Here is a 15,651-nt window from a genome sequence, read left to right as displayed (position 1 = left end):
AGGGAAAGAGAGGGCGCCCCCAAACACGAGGCCATTTTCAATCTCTTCGTCGGGGTCCTCCTAGATGGAAGGGGGCACGGGGATGTTCGGTATTACCCAAGCCCGTCTTCCAACCGCTCCAACCCCGCGCTCCCTGGCGACGTCCTCCAGGGTCTGAGCCTGCCTCCGACAAATACAATAAATAAAAATTAAAAGCAACAGCAACCCTTCACAAGGCCCGTGCGCCGGGCGGCGTGCTTCTCTGAAGGGACGTGCGGAAGGGGGGAGTTAATTTACGACCTCTTTAAAATACTCTCAGGAACCCTCGCGCAACTACAAATTAAATAGCCACTTTATTAAGGTACGCGTAGATGTGTGCACCAGGTTTGGGAACTTTATTAATGGGGCTGTTTTTCTGCCTTCAAGCCAGGCTGCTTGACTGACGGATGTCCTCTCTGCGTCCTAGTGTTCCGGGCTTTTCAGGCCCCCGTGCCTCTCCTCGGGCCTCCGTATTCCCACCCTCTCACTCTCCGCCTCAGCCCAGGTGACAGTGACTCTGCTGGTCCCTCAGAGCCACCTCACTACCACCTCCTCCAGGAAGTCCTCCCTGACCTCCTCAGAGCAGGTTTTCATGGCGCCAGGAGGCCCTGCGATGAATTCCTGTCCAGAGCAAACATCTCACCAGGACAGGGGCCGTGTTTGACCTTGCCCCTCACTGTATCCCGTAACTGCCTAGAGAAAGCAGCTGATTTAAGGGCTAATATGAAGCCTCTTTTCGCCTGGGGCTCTCAAACTCATGGGGTCTCTCCCCACACAGCAAGAAGGCAGAAGACCCTAGGTCCCCCTGGGCCACCCCGGGCAAAGGTCGGGTGTCTCCCTACGGATGCATAGACTCTGCTTACCCCGTGCATATATCTCCGTTTACCGTCACCTGTCCTAACGCAGGCTTCCCTCCCTCTCTCCTTGTTCTCAGCCCAGACACCAGGCCCACGGTCCCTGACGGGTTTGTCCAGCCCTCATCCTGACAGCAAACGTGACGGGCCTTCAGCACGGGTCACCATGTCCCTTGACCTCGGTCTGCCTCGGCCTCTCCCTAGGTGGCCGCTGGTCACCCTTGGTGATGGCTGCCACGACAGAGAAGTACTTCATCTGGGCAGATGCCCACCATCGACACGCTGACCAGCCACAGCCCAGCTCCCCGGTGAGCCAGAACTCTCTCTCCAATCCAGTCCCCACCCCGAAACGCCGGGAGGCCCGCACTGTGGTGGCCTGTAATTCCAAAGCATCCCGTGGAACGTTCAGCAGACGCGACCGTAAGACCCTGTGCCCTGGGGCCACCAAACTCACCTCCAAGAACGCAATGGAGCCGCAGCACGAAACCACAGCCATCGGATACGAGGCTACACGTCAGCTTTGTCTCGGGACTTGGACCCGTTCGTCCAACAACCACAAGAGCTGCATGAGGAGGCCTTTATGGTGCCTGTGCGCCGGAGGCCGGCCAGGAGCCGGGAAGCCAACGGAGCAGGGGGCAGCCACGTCCCGTCCGTCCCCAGCTGGAAACCTCTCTCACGGGCAGTCCTCTCCCACCGCCCCTCCGGGGTCCGGCCCAGGCCTCAGTATCGCAGCGGCCTCCTCGAAGAGCCTCCATCCAGAGGCCTCACCTCCGAGGCCCCTCAGCAGCCCCATCGGCAGGCTGCGGAAACTCAGACGGGACCCCGACCTCGTTTCCTGAGCGCTTGCTGGGGGCCTGGCTCTTGTGCAAACAGCGCGGGGATTACCCACCTGCACGGCAAGCCGCGAGCCTTCACACCCCAGCCCCAAGACGGCGAGGCCCAGGGCAGCCGGTCTGCCCAAGGTCTCCGAGCCAGGAAGGATCCGGCCAGCTACAAACCCAGGCCGGCAGCTCTGAGGCCTGCACGTCGATCGCCACCACCGTCTGCGTGATGAGCCAGACCGGCCCCGTCTCTACGAAAGCACGCGGACGCCCGAGAGGAGAGAAGGCAGGAGTGGGGGGCACCCGGTGGAAGGAACTGGGATCACCCACAGCTTCGACCTTCCCTGGGCACCACCACCAGCAACCGGCTTGTCTGCCCGGAGGGCCGGGCTCTTGTCTGGAGCCCAGCCACGATGGGAGGGAGCCTAAGCCATAATTCTGCCTGATTCCGTCTGAGGTCAGAGCTCTGTAGACAGAACAAAGCGGATATGGTGGAATCCAGCTCTTGGGGGATATCAAAAGGGAATTTTCAAGTCATCTCTTGGACAGCCTAGCTGTTCCAATTAGCATGCAATCTTTTCAGCCTTTCTAAATAAAAGCTGTTAACCTTAAAAAGCAAAAACCACCACCCCGCACTGCCACATTGGGCTCTCCAGCCTCACGGTCCGGTCCGCTAGGAGCTGACGTCGACTTTGTTTTTCCAAACCTCTTCCCTCTGATTTGTCTCCCTGCACAACGCATTCACGGTCCCTCCTCACAACATAACGCACACCTTTAAATTCCCACCTCCCAGAGCTTGCCCACGCTGTTCCTCCCCGCTGGAAGGTTCTTCTCCATCTCCCATATGCGTCCCTTAACTCATTCTTTAGGCCCGCCCTGACACCACCTCCTCCATGCAGCCTCCCCTGACTTCCCCACCCGGGAAGATGGTACTCGTCCCTTTAGTCTAGCTTTGATGTCCCGCCCTTCTCTCCCACTGTACCACTCTGAGCTCTGCTGCATGAAGGTCAGAGAATGAAAAGGTGAGGGGGGGCCCCTTCCCTGCTGCGATGAGCTGAACTGTGTCCCTTCCAAAAAATGCATATGAGAAAAGTCCTGACCCCCAATACCTCTGACTATACCTGTATTTGCAGAGAGGGTCTTTAAATTTTAAAGGTTAAAATCAAGTTAAAATGAGGTCCCTAGGGCAGGCTTAACACGCCTGCCCTCAAGGAACTTGACATCTGGCAAGTTGTCACGGCCCAATTCACGCCCCCCGAAAGCTCCATTTGTCTGATTTGGAGCCCTGGCTCTCGGGGTGTAAAATACACACATATACCAGGTTCCTCAAGACTCTGGAACAGAGAAGGTGGATAACGGGTTCAGAATCGCCTTTGCGCACGACTCCCCTCGGCCTCCCCAGCCCTGTAGACACAGCACGGAGCGAATGTGGAAAACGAGAGGGGGACGGAAGGGGAGGGGGGGGGAGGTGCTGATCGGCTCGTAAACGTGACGCCCCTGAACAACCCAGATCTGGTTGCAGGAAGCTCACGTTCAAGGGAATTGATGCATCAAAGCGGAAGTTCAAGGGCGGCGAGGGAAGGCACGCAGGTGAGCTAGGCTTAAAATAAGCAACCTAAGCACGCGATTTTCACCCTCAAACCGCACCTCGGCCTCTGAGGGCGGCTCCAGGGAAGCGACACCCAGAAGCGCGTGTGCAAAGCCCATCCTGGATCCCTCAAAGGTGATGCCCAGTGGTTTCAACGAAAGATGAATTTCACACATAACAATTTGTTTCTGCAGCTCAACAGACAGAAAGGCAGTGTTTGAACTCCCAAGCAAGTCTGCTTCCCTATCTATCTCCATGGGAGCAGGAAGAAATCAGGCCGTGGGAAGGAAAACGCACACATGTTCCCAGTGCTCAGCGACCGAGGGCTGGTCTCTTGCATCCTGTGACTCCTCCTTGCAGATGCTCTAAAATGCTATTTCCAAAAGTCTCGCCCTCTCAGCAAATGCGTTTGTTTGTTTTTTTTTTTAATTTTGAAAACATGTTCTCTGCTCAGGTGGGCCACGTCTGCAAAATGCACTTTCTTGGGTCTCGCCACGCGGACAAATTAAGTGAAATGAAAGACTCCACTCAGCAAATTGGCCTCAAGTTAGTGTCTTCCCTCCTGTAGCCCTAAAAGGTGGCGCCTTCAAGCAGAGGTAAAACCAAGCACAGCATCCCGGCTAAAACCTCTGGCCCCACAGCTGCCAGCAAAGCACGTTCCCCAGAACCCTCGTGTGCCCAGAAGACAAGGCCACGCGTGCAGCGTGCACTGAGCGCTGAGAAAGTAACAATTAGAAAAACGTCTTCGGGGGCGCCCGGGTGGCTCAGTCGGTTAAGCGTCCAACTTCAACTCAGGTCACGATCTCGCGGTCCGTGGGTTCGAGCCCCACGTCGGGCTCTGGGCTGATGGCTCAGAGCCTGGAGCCTGCTTCCGGTTCTGTGTCTCCCTCTCTCTCTGCCCCTCCCCTGTTCATGCTCTGTCTCTCTCTGTCTCAAAAATAAATAAACGTTAAAAAAAAAAAGAAAAAGAAAAACGTCTTCATTTACTACCGGGAGCAGCTTCACTCCCCTCCTGAGCACTCCCCAGACAAGGTGAAACTCTTAAGGCGTCACCCGTCCCCCAAGCCAGAAGATGATCTGCATTTTGGGGGAGAACTCAGTCTGCCTCAACGTCCCATTCCAGAGGATGGGTGAGCGGGAGACGCGACGCAGGAGTGAGAAGGTACTTGTGCCAAATGCCTGGGTCAACATTCCAGCGCTGTGTGCCTTCTCTCTCTACCCCACAGTCAACAACACTTGACAGAATAAGATGCTTCTGGCTTCCGCCTCTGAAGTGTCCGCTGAGTGCCAGGCTCTGCCCTGCTTTCTGCACGCTATCTATCCCTGCCCTCCCCTTTCCAGGGGGCCAGAGGAGAGATGCACCCTTCGAAGCTCCCATCTGGTTCTGGACCGCCTGTCCCCCACCAAAGAGAAGCCAGACCCCCCCCCCATCCCAAGTCCCCTCTCCAGAAACTCTCCTCCCAGCAGCCAGGACACAAGCCACGCAGTTGCAAAGCAGTCACTCAACTCAGCCACTGTCCGCAGGGAGCAAACCCGGGGGGCGGGGGGCTCCTCTGATGCCCCCCCAGCCCCGCCCCAGTGCCGCAGCCCCGCTGACCCAAGCTCTCTCCTCCCTCCCTCCAAGGAAGAGCCCTCTGGCTCTACAGTCCCGATGGCATGGGTGGGCTGGGTGCCGGTCCCACTTTGAAGTCTGGTCTCCACCTCTCAGTGCCCCTCTCTCCCTTCTTCCACCCCCACCTCCCCCACCCCGTGAATCGAAAATGACCAAGGGACGGAACAGGCAGCTTGTTCGACCACCTCAGCAGGTGGGGTGGGGGGCTTGGCTGGGAGAGTCCGGCTCCACGGGATGACCTTAGATGCTCACTTCCTCCTTGTGCTGTTGGTTCGTGGCCAGTCCCTAAGTTACAGCATACAGCACAGGAGACAAAGTTTGTTCACCAGTGACCCCTCTGTCAAGATTCAGACAGGGAAGGCCTCCTAGGGAGCACCTGCCCCCCACCCCCACTCAGTCGGCACCCTGAGCGCCCCCTGCTGGTGTCCAGAGAGTAACTCACACCCCCACCCCCACCACCCCCCAAAGCTTCTAGTCTGGAGGTGGCAGAAAGGACCCAAGTCTAGAGACCAGGTGTCTCCGCCTGTGCAGCAAAGCAGGGGGTCAAAGTGCCCCCAGCCCTTGATACACCCCCTTCCTGGGTAGGGAAGCACATAGATCCCCACCCCTCCACTCCTAAAGCATGCAGGGGCCCTGGCCCAAAGCTGCCTCCCCAGAACTTGGGAGAGCAGCAGCGGTCAAGGAGAGGAGCTGGGGAGGGGTAGCCACGGGGGGGGGGGGGGGGGGGCGACCAGAGCGAACAGCGATGGAGGGGAGTAAGCGGAGTCCCATCTCTACCCCACGCACGACCGGTTGGCCAACAGCTGCCACCTCCCTGCACGCTTCCGAAACTGGAGATGATCAAGTAGGGCTGCTGGGAGGTGACCCATGCGTGACCATTGGTCATCTGCCCAGGGTAAAAGGGAGGCCAAGGCAGCCCGCAGGGAGGAACGGGCGGGCATCCCCACACCCCCGCAGGCGACAGACACACACACACACACACACACACACACACACACACACAACAAGGACCGGCCTCGGTCTGGAGGAGTTAGGAACCACAGCGCTGCGCTGGAGGAAGTGGGCGCCGAGGACCCTAAGAGATGTGGCGAGGCCCGGGGAGCCCAACTTCCAGAGCGGCAGGGAAGGTGGAGGGAGGCCAGGGAGTTTGCGGGCGCGGGTGGAGAGCGCGGCGCCCAACTCCGTGGGTACGCAGATCCCCGGCGCTTCCAGATGTAGCCCGGTCACATTCGTGGAATCCGGAGCGGGGGGAGGGGGTGGGGAGGGCGTCCCAGAATCAGACGCCGAGCTAACCGGGGAAATCCTGGAGCCCCCGGAGCGAGCTCCGGGATAGACCACGAGCGAAGTCCCGGACAGACCAGGGCGGAGAGGGTCCCGCAGCCAAAATCCCAGAACGCAACGCTGAGCAGACCGGGTGGAGTCAGAGCGGTCGAGGCGCAACACCGAGTGAAGGTGGTCCTAAAGGACCGAGGTGACCAGCGCCCCGAAGCCTCGGGAGACACCCCCTCCCGCGTAACCTGGGCTCTGGAAGCTCCTAGGGGCGCCTCCGAGGTGGCTCGGGTCCTGGAAATCTGTCAGGCGGGGCGCTCACATTATCTGGGGACCTCTCTCCCCCCAAGGAGCCGGTGGCCAGAGTCCAGTAGGGGCGCCGCCGCGGAGGTGACTCGCGTCCCCAAGTCGCCAAGAACGCCCGGGGTGACCCCGGGGCCGTCCGGAAGTGCGGGCTCGAGGTGGCCGGGGCAGGGGCCGCGGGGGGCGCGCGGAGGTCACTTACGCTGCTGTTCTCGCCCGTCCAGTGCACCATCGCCTGGTTGTGCGTCGCGTCCCCCTTGAGCACGAACGATGTGCTGATGAGCGAGACCTGCGCCCGAGAAGCCGCTCCGGCCACGGGCGCCGCCCGCGCCCGGCGCCCCTGGCCCGCGGCGGGGGCGCCGTCCTCGCCGGGACCCGGCGCTGGACCGAGCCCCGGGGCGCCGGGCTCCGCGCCGCGCGCCTGCCGGTCCTCGCCGCCGCCCGGCAGCGCGCGCCCCGCGGGCGGGCTCGGCGGCGCCCGGGTCAGCACCGCGCGGGGACCCAGGCGCCCGGGCTCGGGGGAGCGCCCCGCCGCCCCGCAGGCGGCCAGCAGCAGCAGCAGCAGCAGCAGGAGCGGCCGCGAGCGCGGCGAGCGCGGTGGCGGCGGCGGCGGCGGCGGCGGCGGGGCCCCGGGGCTCGGGGCTCGGGCAGCGGGGCCGGGGCCCTTCGGGGCGCGCGGGGGCCCCCGGTGCGCCATGGTCGCCGAGAGGCGGCGGCGGGGCGGCGCGGGCGAGGGAGACCGCGGCCGGGAGAGCGGGAGGGCGCTGGGGAGCGCGAGCGAGAGCGCAGAGAAAGGAGCCGGCGAGGGGAGGGAGCCGGCGGGAGGAGGGGACTCGCGGCTCCGCCGCCGCCGCCGCCGCCGCCGCCCGCGCAGCCGAGGGCGCACCGCCACCTGCCGGCCGACCCCGCGCCGGCCGAGCGAGCGCCAACCGCTCAAGGGCCTGGGCAGAGGTCCCGGGAGCGCCGAGCCCCAGAGCCCTTTCCTTCCTTCCTCGGCCCTTCCCTGCGCCTTCCCTCCTCTCTGCCTTCTTTCCTTCCTCTCTCCCTTTCTTCCTGAACTTACTGAGCGCCTACTCTGGGCCAGCCACGGTTCCAGGCACCGGGGGGGGGGGGGGGGGGGAGCCACAGGGGTGAACAACAGCCAGGCGCCAGGCCCTGGAGCCCGTGGTCCGCCGAGGGAGACAGACCTCACCCGTGCCAACACCTTGACAGACCAAGTCACAGAGAGCCACAACGAGGACAGAGCGGAAGTGGTGAGGTGTTCTGCGGGGGCCTCTAAAGAGGTGGCAGTGTAGACAGAACCTAGGGGACTTTCTAGCCACTGCAAAGGCCCTGTGGCTGCCGGGACACAACCTACTCCTGGGCAGCCACGCCTGTGCCTTAGGCTTTGGGACGTCCTGGCAGAGCAAGGCTGTGCTCCAAGCCCAGGAGCCACCAAGGGGGCAGCCCCGAACATGAGGACAGACACCTGGGTGTGGAAGCACTTAGAGGGAGTGTGGGGGGGTGCGAGGTCCCATCCAGGGCAGAGCCTGCCGGGCGGAAGCGAAGAGTGGGGAAACTGAGGCTCAGCACACAGGAAGTCGCTGCCCAAGATCAGGGGCTGCTTTAGACAGACTGAGTACCCACCTTGAGTACCCACCACGTGCTACATACAACTTGGCCTCACGAAAATATGGAGTCCGGGTGCCGGAGAGTCTCTGAGGCGAGGCCAGCTTTGCAGCCTCTGCGGGGCCAGGGGCCAGCCTGCCTCCACCCCTCCCCCAGAGGCCTCTGCGTCAGGTAAAAATCCTCAGGGGTCTCTGTCACTCTTGCCTCCCAGGCGCGTCTCTTTGGTCCAGAGCAGGGGAGAGACAGCGAGGGAGACAGAGAGGGAGCCTAACGGGGCAGGGGAGCAAAACCTCAAACACCTGGGAAAGAGAGAGGGGGTGCAGGTTGCCTCCAGCCTCCAAGAGCAGCAGCCCTCAGCACTGTCTTCTGCTGTCTTCCCCCCAGGCAGAAGTCCTATCCAGTGACAGCGTCCCAGGGGCTCACGCTGTTTGTGCCCAGGCTGGGGGTGGGGGGAGCCAGATGTCTAAGAAGTCTCCCCCCTTGGAATGTGCCCTCGCCCTCCCCTCCATGGTGTAAATTCCCAACCTGACAGATTCTAAATCTCAGGCTCAGGCCCCGGGTGGGGATGGGAAGCAGGAGCCATCGGCTGTGGGAACATGTGGTCTCGCACAGGGAGCAGGGAAGAGCAGAAGGGGTCGGTGCAGGGCTGAGGGAGGCGAGCCAGGCAAACAGGGGCCTAGGAAGAGGCTTACAAACAAAGCACGCTGCGGACGGTGGCCGGCAGTCAAGAAAAGAGGTGGGTGGTGTCCCGGGTTAGACGGTTCCCGGGGAGCCCTCCCCGACACCCTGGTCTCCACTCCCCTCCCAGCCGTAATGTGAAGGGGGGGGCCGCACAGGCTCTGAGCTTGTCCCCTTGTCTGTCTGCTTGTTTTAGTAGAAGAGCCCCTAAGCATTGTCCCCAAGAAAAGTTGACTGTGACAAATGACTGAGCACCTACTCCATGTTGGACACTTTCCCAGGGACCCAGTGCATCCTGGGGAAGAAGACAGGGTGGGGGTGGGGGAAGGGGAGGAACCTGCTCTCGGGGACAAGGGGCGACATTGCAGGTAATTGTATATAATTCCCAGAAGCAGGCTGTGGAGCACGTGTGATGGTCCCCTTTCCACAGCTGAGGAAATAGACTCCAGGCAGTAATTGCCAAGTTCACCGACCCAGAGCGTGTCAGGCTCCAGACTCCAGCCCCGGCTTTCTGGCCCCAGGGCAGCCTTCCTTCCCGCATCCCGCGTAACTTGTGGTCTGCGTGCCGGGTTCACGGGCACATTAGCCACTTGGAGGCACAGATGAAGCCTCTCGGCCAGGGGCACATCAGCACCACCACCCGGGCTCAAACTGAGGCCCACGTTATTGGTGACTTGGTTAAAGTCCTCGAGGAAGTGGGGGGAGGCCCCAGGCCTGAAATGCAGGCAGGCTGGCCGATGCCTCCCCGGTGCCTTTTCCAGAACAGTCGTCTGGTTGACTCTGCCTCGATAAGCCTGCAACGCTTTCAAAAGAGCGGGACTGATTCACCCCTTCCCCGAATCCAAAGCTCAGAGACGTGGGAATCCCCAAGGTCACGCAGCTCGCGCACACTGCTGGACACGGGGACACAGTGATGGCGGAGACAGACAAGTACCCCTGCGCTGGTGAGGAGCCCCTGTCCTAATGCGGAAAGTTCTTTTCAGACATTAGTAAGTACCCAGGAGAAAATGCGGCAGTCAGCACACGGAGATGAAGGGGTCACTAAGGGGCCGGGGAACTTTGAGCGGAGAAGGAGCCAGCCACGGGCAAGGTGGGAAGAGCTGGGGGGCAGGGCGGAGCATGAGAGCCACCGTCCAGGCTCAGGGAGGAAGGCAGCCGGCTTCATTTGTATTCGCAGACTGGTACCAAGTCGCTGGGGGCTTTTAAGCAGGGGAGTAAGACCAGAGACATTTCAGAGCCATCTGTCCCCCTGTGAGGACACTACAGGAAGCTAGCTCCCTAGGAGGCCCCTGTCCAGAGTCCAGAGAGGCCTTGGTGGCTGGGCCCGGGGAAGGCGGCGGGGGACTTGCGGGGGACGGAGGAAAGCCCGCACCCAGCACCTGCTCGCCCTGTGCTCACCCTCGTTAGTGACCAACTCGGGGACCCTGGGGGCTTCGGTGCAGGAGAAAGACATGGGGACGGGCGGCAAGGAAGGGCGGCAGGTTGTAGTCAGGCATCCTGTCTGACATCCCGATGGGGAGAAGTCTCGGGAGACCGCGGGGACAGCGTCTGCGGCGCCGCCGCGGCGGACGTGCGCTCAGCCGGCGTGGGCATGAAGGGCGACGGAAGCACCGTGTGTCACCCTGAGACCCTGAGACGCCCTGAGACGGGGAAGCAGCCTTCGCTATCTCCCTCACCGCCTCCTGGTTCCCAGCTCTGCGTGGGGCACTGGGCTCCAGACCCGATCACACCCGGCCGCTGCTCCTGGGAGGGGGGAGGCGGGTGCCTCAGAGACGCTTGGCCCCCTCGGGAAGGGGAAGAGCCGTCGGGGGCCGAGGGAAGAAGGCTGGTCTTCAACCGATCCTTCAGGAAACAGGAACAAACATAATCAAGACTATAAGCTGTTGGGCCTACTCTGGCAGGGCATTGTTCTAGAAGAAAGATCTCGTTGAACCTCCTATCTACCTAGTACCTATATAGCGCCTACATAGAGGGCGTTCCCTTCTCCCCGACCTGGGGTTCAGCAATCTATCCGAAGGGTTCCAAGGCCCACGTCCCCATGTGCCAGTGGGGTGTCCTAAGTGACACGCCTCACCTCTCTGTTTCTGTAGTTGCCTCACCAGCACGACCCCGACCCCCTGGTTCTCTGTGTCATCCCAGGACCAGCAGCGTCCGCATTACTGGGAACCGGTTACAGATGCCAATTCCCAGGCCCCCCCCCCAGACCCACCGAACCGAAAACTCTGGGATGGGGCCGAGGGATCTGTGTTCTAATGTGTCCCCTGCTGGTTCTGACACGTCCCCAAGTTTGAGAGCCACCGTGCTGACCCAGCGGTTCAAGGCCTGGGCTCCACGTGGGAATCACCTGGGGGAACTTCAGACAAATGCCAATGATCTCTTGACGTGAGTGGGTAGAGGATTCATGAAGAAACAGACGCCAGATGCCTGGCACATGGCTGGACCCACTAGACGGTGCTTTTCCTGAGAGGTGAGTGGGGGCCCCACTGAGCCCCGGTCCAAACCCTTCAGCTTCAAGATCCAGACTGATTCCTCCCGCCATTGCAATGCGTCCCCTTCAAAAAGGAGCAGAAAGACTTCTTCTCTCCAAGTTTCAATCAGACCACTTACTCATTAAAAGGCTCAGGGTTTTTTTTTTAATTATTGAAGGTCTCTAGTGATAGTATTTTAATTTATCTTTATAAATGCGACAGAGCTCAGCTTGGGCAGCTACCCGCACGGGCCTGATTCAGAGACGGTCCAGGAACCCATGAGCAATGCTCTTGGGGACACTTGGGGACCCAGCAGGAAGGAGACTGAGGAGACAGGCTGTTGGGGTGCCAGGTTCTACAGAGGGGAGCCCCTCCCCTGCGCCGTGCTCCCAGCCGCCCCTGGCCTGGCCTCCAGCAAAACTAAGAAGTCTGCACCTGCTTGGGGGGGGGGGGGGGGAGTAAGACCAGAGACATTTCAGAGCCATCTGTCCCCCTGTGAGGACACTACAGGAAGCTAGCTGTAGGGTGCCAGGTGAGGAGAGGAAGCTGCAGGGGTGGGGGGAAGATGCCAGGTCAGGAAGGGAGGGCTTCCAGGTGGAGGGGGGAGCTGCCAGGGGCAGGGGGCGGAAATAAGCCGCAGGGTGGGGAGTTGGGGGGTGGGGAGGGGAGCTGCCACATTTGGGGGGGCTGCGGTGCCTTGCAGAAACGCCTCCTAATGACTTTCAGCAAATGACAAGGGGTTGAGGTGAGGGCTTTCGGGAGAAAGATCGAGCACAGCCATCCCATTGTCAAGTTGTCAAGGACGCCTGGGCGGGACTTTCACTCAGGCCAGGAACAGAAGTCTGACCCGGGGATTGAAGGGTCCAGATGGAGAAGGAAGGAAAAGCCCCACAGGGAGACAGGGATCTGGCTGCTCCAATCCCAACAGAGAAGGGAGACGGGGGCGGGGGCGGGGGGGGGGGGGGAAGCTGGCAGTTCTTTGGGCAGCTGGGGTGGTGGTTGTGGGTGCCTCTTGGTGGAGGCAGGGATTTCTTTGCCCAGGGGCACCAGCCAAACCCCTGGTGTGTGAGAAGCCAAGCAAGCAAGAGCCCAGAGCGCGGCAGAGACCAGGGTGACAACGGTTTTCAGCCATCCGGGCTCCTCTTTCTCGTAGACGCACAGATACCGCAGCGCGACAGGTGTGTTTCCTTCTTCCGTTCATCAAGTGTTTGCTGAGCACCTACTCTGCGCCTGGCTCCAGGCCCCAGGGAGACAGCAGGAAACAAACCAGACAATCTCCGGAAGGATAAACAGGTGGAGAAAACAGAAGGGCGCTCCTGGCAGAGAGGCCAGCGTGGGTAATGACCTGGGGGAGGGCACTGCGGGGGACAGTGGAGGATCCGGACAAAGAGCTTCGGGGTGGCAGGGCGCAGGGTAAGGTGGGCAGGGCGAGTGAGAGCGGGGGCTTCCTGGTCCCTCCATGGGGACCGGGTGATGACCAGAACCAGGGGCTGGCCTCAGGGAGGTCAGCCATAGCGCACTGCTCCCCAGCTCTCCGTGTGCATGCATAAAGCACCATGGGGACGGAGAGTGGGGCGGCGACCAGCTCCGACCAGTGCAGGGGCCACCCCTACTTACTGGGTTGCAGTGTGGCTTAAAAGTGCGCCCTCAGCTCCCCATAGCATGACGGTACCTCATCATCTAACGGGCGCCAGGGAAGGCCCCAGAAAGTGGCCCCCAGGCACCCAGGGAAGAGGGGTTTCCCCATCAGTCTGTAGGGGCAAGAGCCCACTGTGGTCATTCTGGCGGGCAGGGTAGAGGAGAGGAGGGCTGGCCTGCGGAGGAAACGCACAACCAGCCGGAAAGCACCCTTGGGGTTCCCAGGAGCTGGGAAAGACGGCAGAGGCCAGGAGTCTTTCCCCTGAAGCCAAGTGCACAGGCCCGGGCCCAGTAGGAGGCCAGGAAATGCCAGAAGGGACAAAAGAAGGGAGGGAAGGAGGCTTGAAGCAGCCACTCTGGGGGCCCACTTCTCAGACCGGCCCTCGCCGCCCCCCGTCCCCCACGCACCATACGAGGGGCCTCCCATGTGCGCAGTGTTTTGGGGGCACCATTATCCCGACTTTAGAAGCAAGGCATCTGAGGCCCAGAGAGGCTAAGTGAACTGCCCTGGAGCGCACAGCTAGAGAGTGGTGATCTCCAGCACAGGGCGCTGCTGGTCACGTTTCAGAAGTGGCTGCAGGGCCGTTAACAGTGCCCGCCTCAGAGGCGGTGCTGGAAAGCACCCGCCAGAGAGTGGTGAGTGCTTGGTGGGGGGAGAGGAGCTCACGGTGGTGGCTGCGAGCGAGGCGGGGGCCTGAACTCGGGTCCCGGCCCTGCGGGTCACTGCAGAAGTCACTGCTTTCACTCTGAGCCTCAGTCTCCTCGGGGTCACTGAGAACGGCCGTGGCACCTGTGAACAGGTTGTCGTGCAGGTGAAGGAGTGTCTGTAGGACGCTCAGAAGAGCATCTGGACGGCGGTGGCTATTTTCTTCTCTTGTTGCAGGAAGAAGGTCTTCACGTGGGACAGTGACAGACAACCCACAGGAGGTCCGTCCGCATGACCACGCCTCACCCATGGATGCGGTGATGGTCCGTGGCGGTCCCCGGGGAAGTCCCCCCCAGTCCCCCAAGTGCTCTGGCCAGGGCGCAGCGTGGACCCTCCCTAGGGAAGATGCTCCCAGTCCCCCAAGTGCCCTCCGGCCGGGGCGCAGTATGGATCGTCCCCGGTGAAGTCTCTCCCAGTCCCCCAAGTGTCCTCCAGCCGGGGCGCGGTGTGGACTGTCCCTGGTGAAGTCCCCCCCCCCCAGGCCCCCAAGTGCTCTGGCCAGGTCGCAGCGTGGACCCTCCCTAGGGAAGATGCTCCCAGTCCCCCAAGTGCCCTCCGGCCGGGGCGCAGTATGGATCGTCCCCGGTGAAGTCCCTCCCAGTCCCCCAAGTGCCCCCACCCCGGGGCGCAGTGTGTCTGCATTCGCAGGGCAAGGGCCGGGAACAGCAGGCGCTGGCAGGCAGGTGGCCTGACGGGAGGCGCGGTCCTCTGCCAGCGGCCCAGCCCCCCCGCCCCCCGCAAGCACACGCCCCCACGGCCTGCAGTTCTGTTCTTCCACTGTCAGCCTGGCCGCCCGCCAGCTGCGTGCTCTGGGCCTCAGTCTCCCCATCTATGACGCGAGGGCATAGACAACATGACAACTTCCCCAGGACGTGAGCCCCACGAGGTGCCCCCCAGATGCTCACGTGCAGTTGGCGATGTGGGGCTGGTCACGCCTCTCAGAGTCACATGCTATTTGCATTTAACAACGTTCGGTTTTGACTAATTCCGTTTCCCCCCCCCCCAACTTTTTGACCCTGCGGTCCTTCCCTCCCACTTTGCCTGCATAACACCCAGAGGACACAGGCTGCTCTGGAATTATGCGCTGAGGACGGCGGAAGGAAGAAGGGAGAATTTATTCTGCCTGAGGTGTTGGCGAAGAGAAAAATACATTTGGGCGGGAGTTGAATGACGAGCTGGGACCCAGACGAAGTAAAACAGACTGCAGCATCTGCAAGGGACAAAAGACCGAGGGGCACGGAGCACACGGGGAGGGACAAGCGGCCTGGCCAGGCAGGACGGACTGTAAGACTTGGGGGGGAAGCCAGGCCGGTGCCTTCTTCCAAGGTGACAGAGACCCTTCCAGGGCTTTCAAGAGAAGGAACGGCATGATCAGATTTGTGTTTGTGAATGGCAATGCTGGCAGCTCCTGAGAGCCGGAGCTCGGGAGAGAGACCGGGCCAGCGGAGGTCCTGGTGTGGGTCCGGGTGAGAGACGGCAGGTTGTGAGCAGACGCGGTGGGGAGGAGGAAACGCAGGCGGGCCCCTCCCGTGCGAGGCGACACACGGAATCCAAAGAGACTCAGAGGCGTCTGGGAGAACATTCATGTCACTCCATAGTTAGGGAACAAATTTGAAGATGGCTGCTCAACTCTGGACACGTTGTCTCCAGGGTGCCTGTGGGACATCCTGGAGATATCAGCCAAGCGAGGCTAGGCTGGGTTGCCGTGATAAATGAACCCCAAATCTCGGTGGGGAAACCCAAGAAAGGGGCACTGCATTCATTGACAAAGTCTGATGCAGGCCAGGCGCCTCCTTTCTGACTTCTATCTCCGCCCTCTGGAACCCCTAGCCTGCAAGGTCACTGTGGCAGAAGAGAGAGCCGGAGAACACACAGAATATTTCCTGGGTGGACCTGGAGGTCACCCCACTATCACTCACATCCCATCGGCCAGAGCCCGGGTTCATGGCCTGACCTTCCTGTAGGGAGGCTGGCAAACGCAGGAGCCCAAGGACATTTGGTGAGGCCTCCTCATCACTGGCACGCTGGCAGGAAGGCTCTAGAGGCCTGGGAGAGGATCAGGGCTGGAGACAAGATTTGGACATGACT

The 15,651-nt window shown here is 61.3% G+C and overlaps 1 long non-coding RNA gene across 1 annotated transcript; it reads left to right on the top strand.

The window, feature by feature from the left end:
• The first annotated feature begins 7,413 nt into the window (after positions 1-7,413).
• LOC125163303 (uncharacterized) lies at positions 7,414-11,366 on the top strand. The gene is made up of 3 exons (XR_007151389.1): positions 7,414-7,718; positions 9,513-9,740; positions 11,038-11,366. It is a non-coding gene; the product is annotated as an uncharacterized LOC125163303 (long non-coding RNA).
• Positions 11,367-15,651: the final 4,285 nt, after the last annotated feature.

The sequence above is a fragment of the Prionailurus viverrinus genome, chromosome B1 (genome assembly GCF_022837055.1).
Source record: "Prionailurus viverrinus isolate Anna chromosome B1, UM_Priviv_1.0, whole genome shotgun sequence".
NCBI classification, from domain to species: domain Eukaryota; kingdom Metazoa; phylum Chordata; class Mammalia; order Carnivora; family Felidae; genus Prionailurus; species Prionailurus viverrinus.
This window is presented reverse-complemented; position numbering and strand designations above follow the sequence as displayed.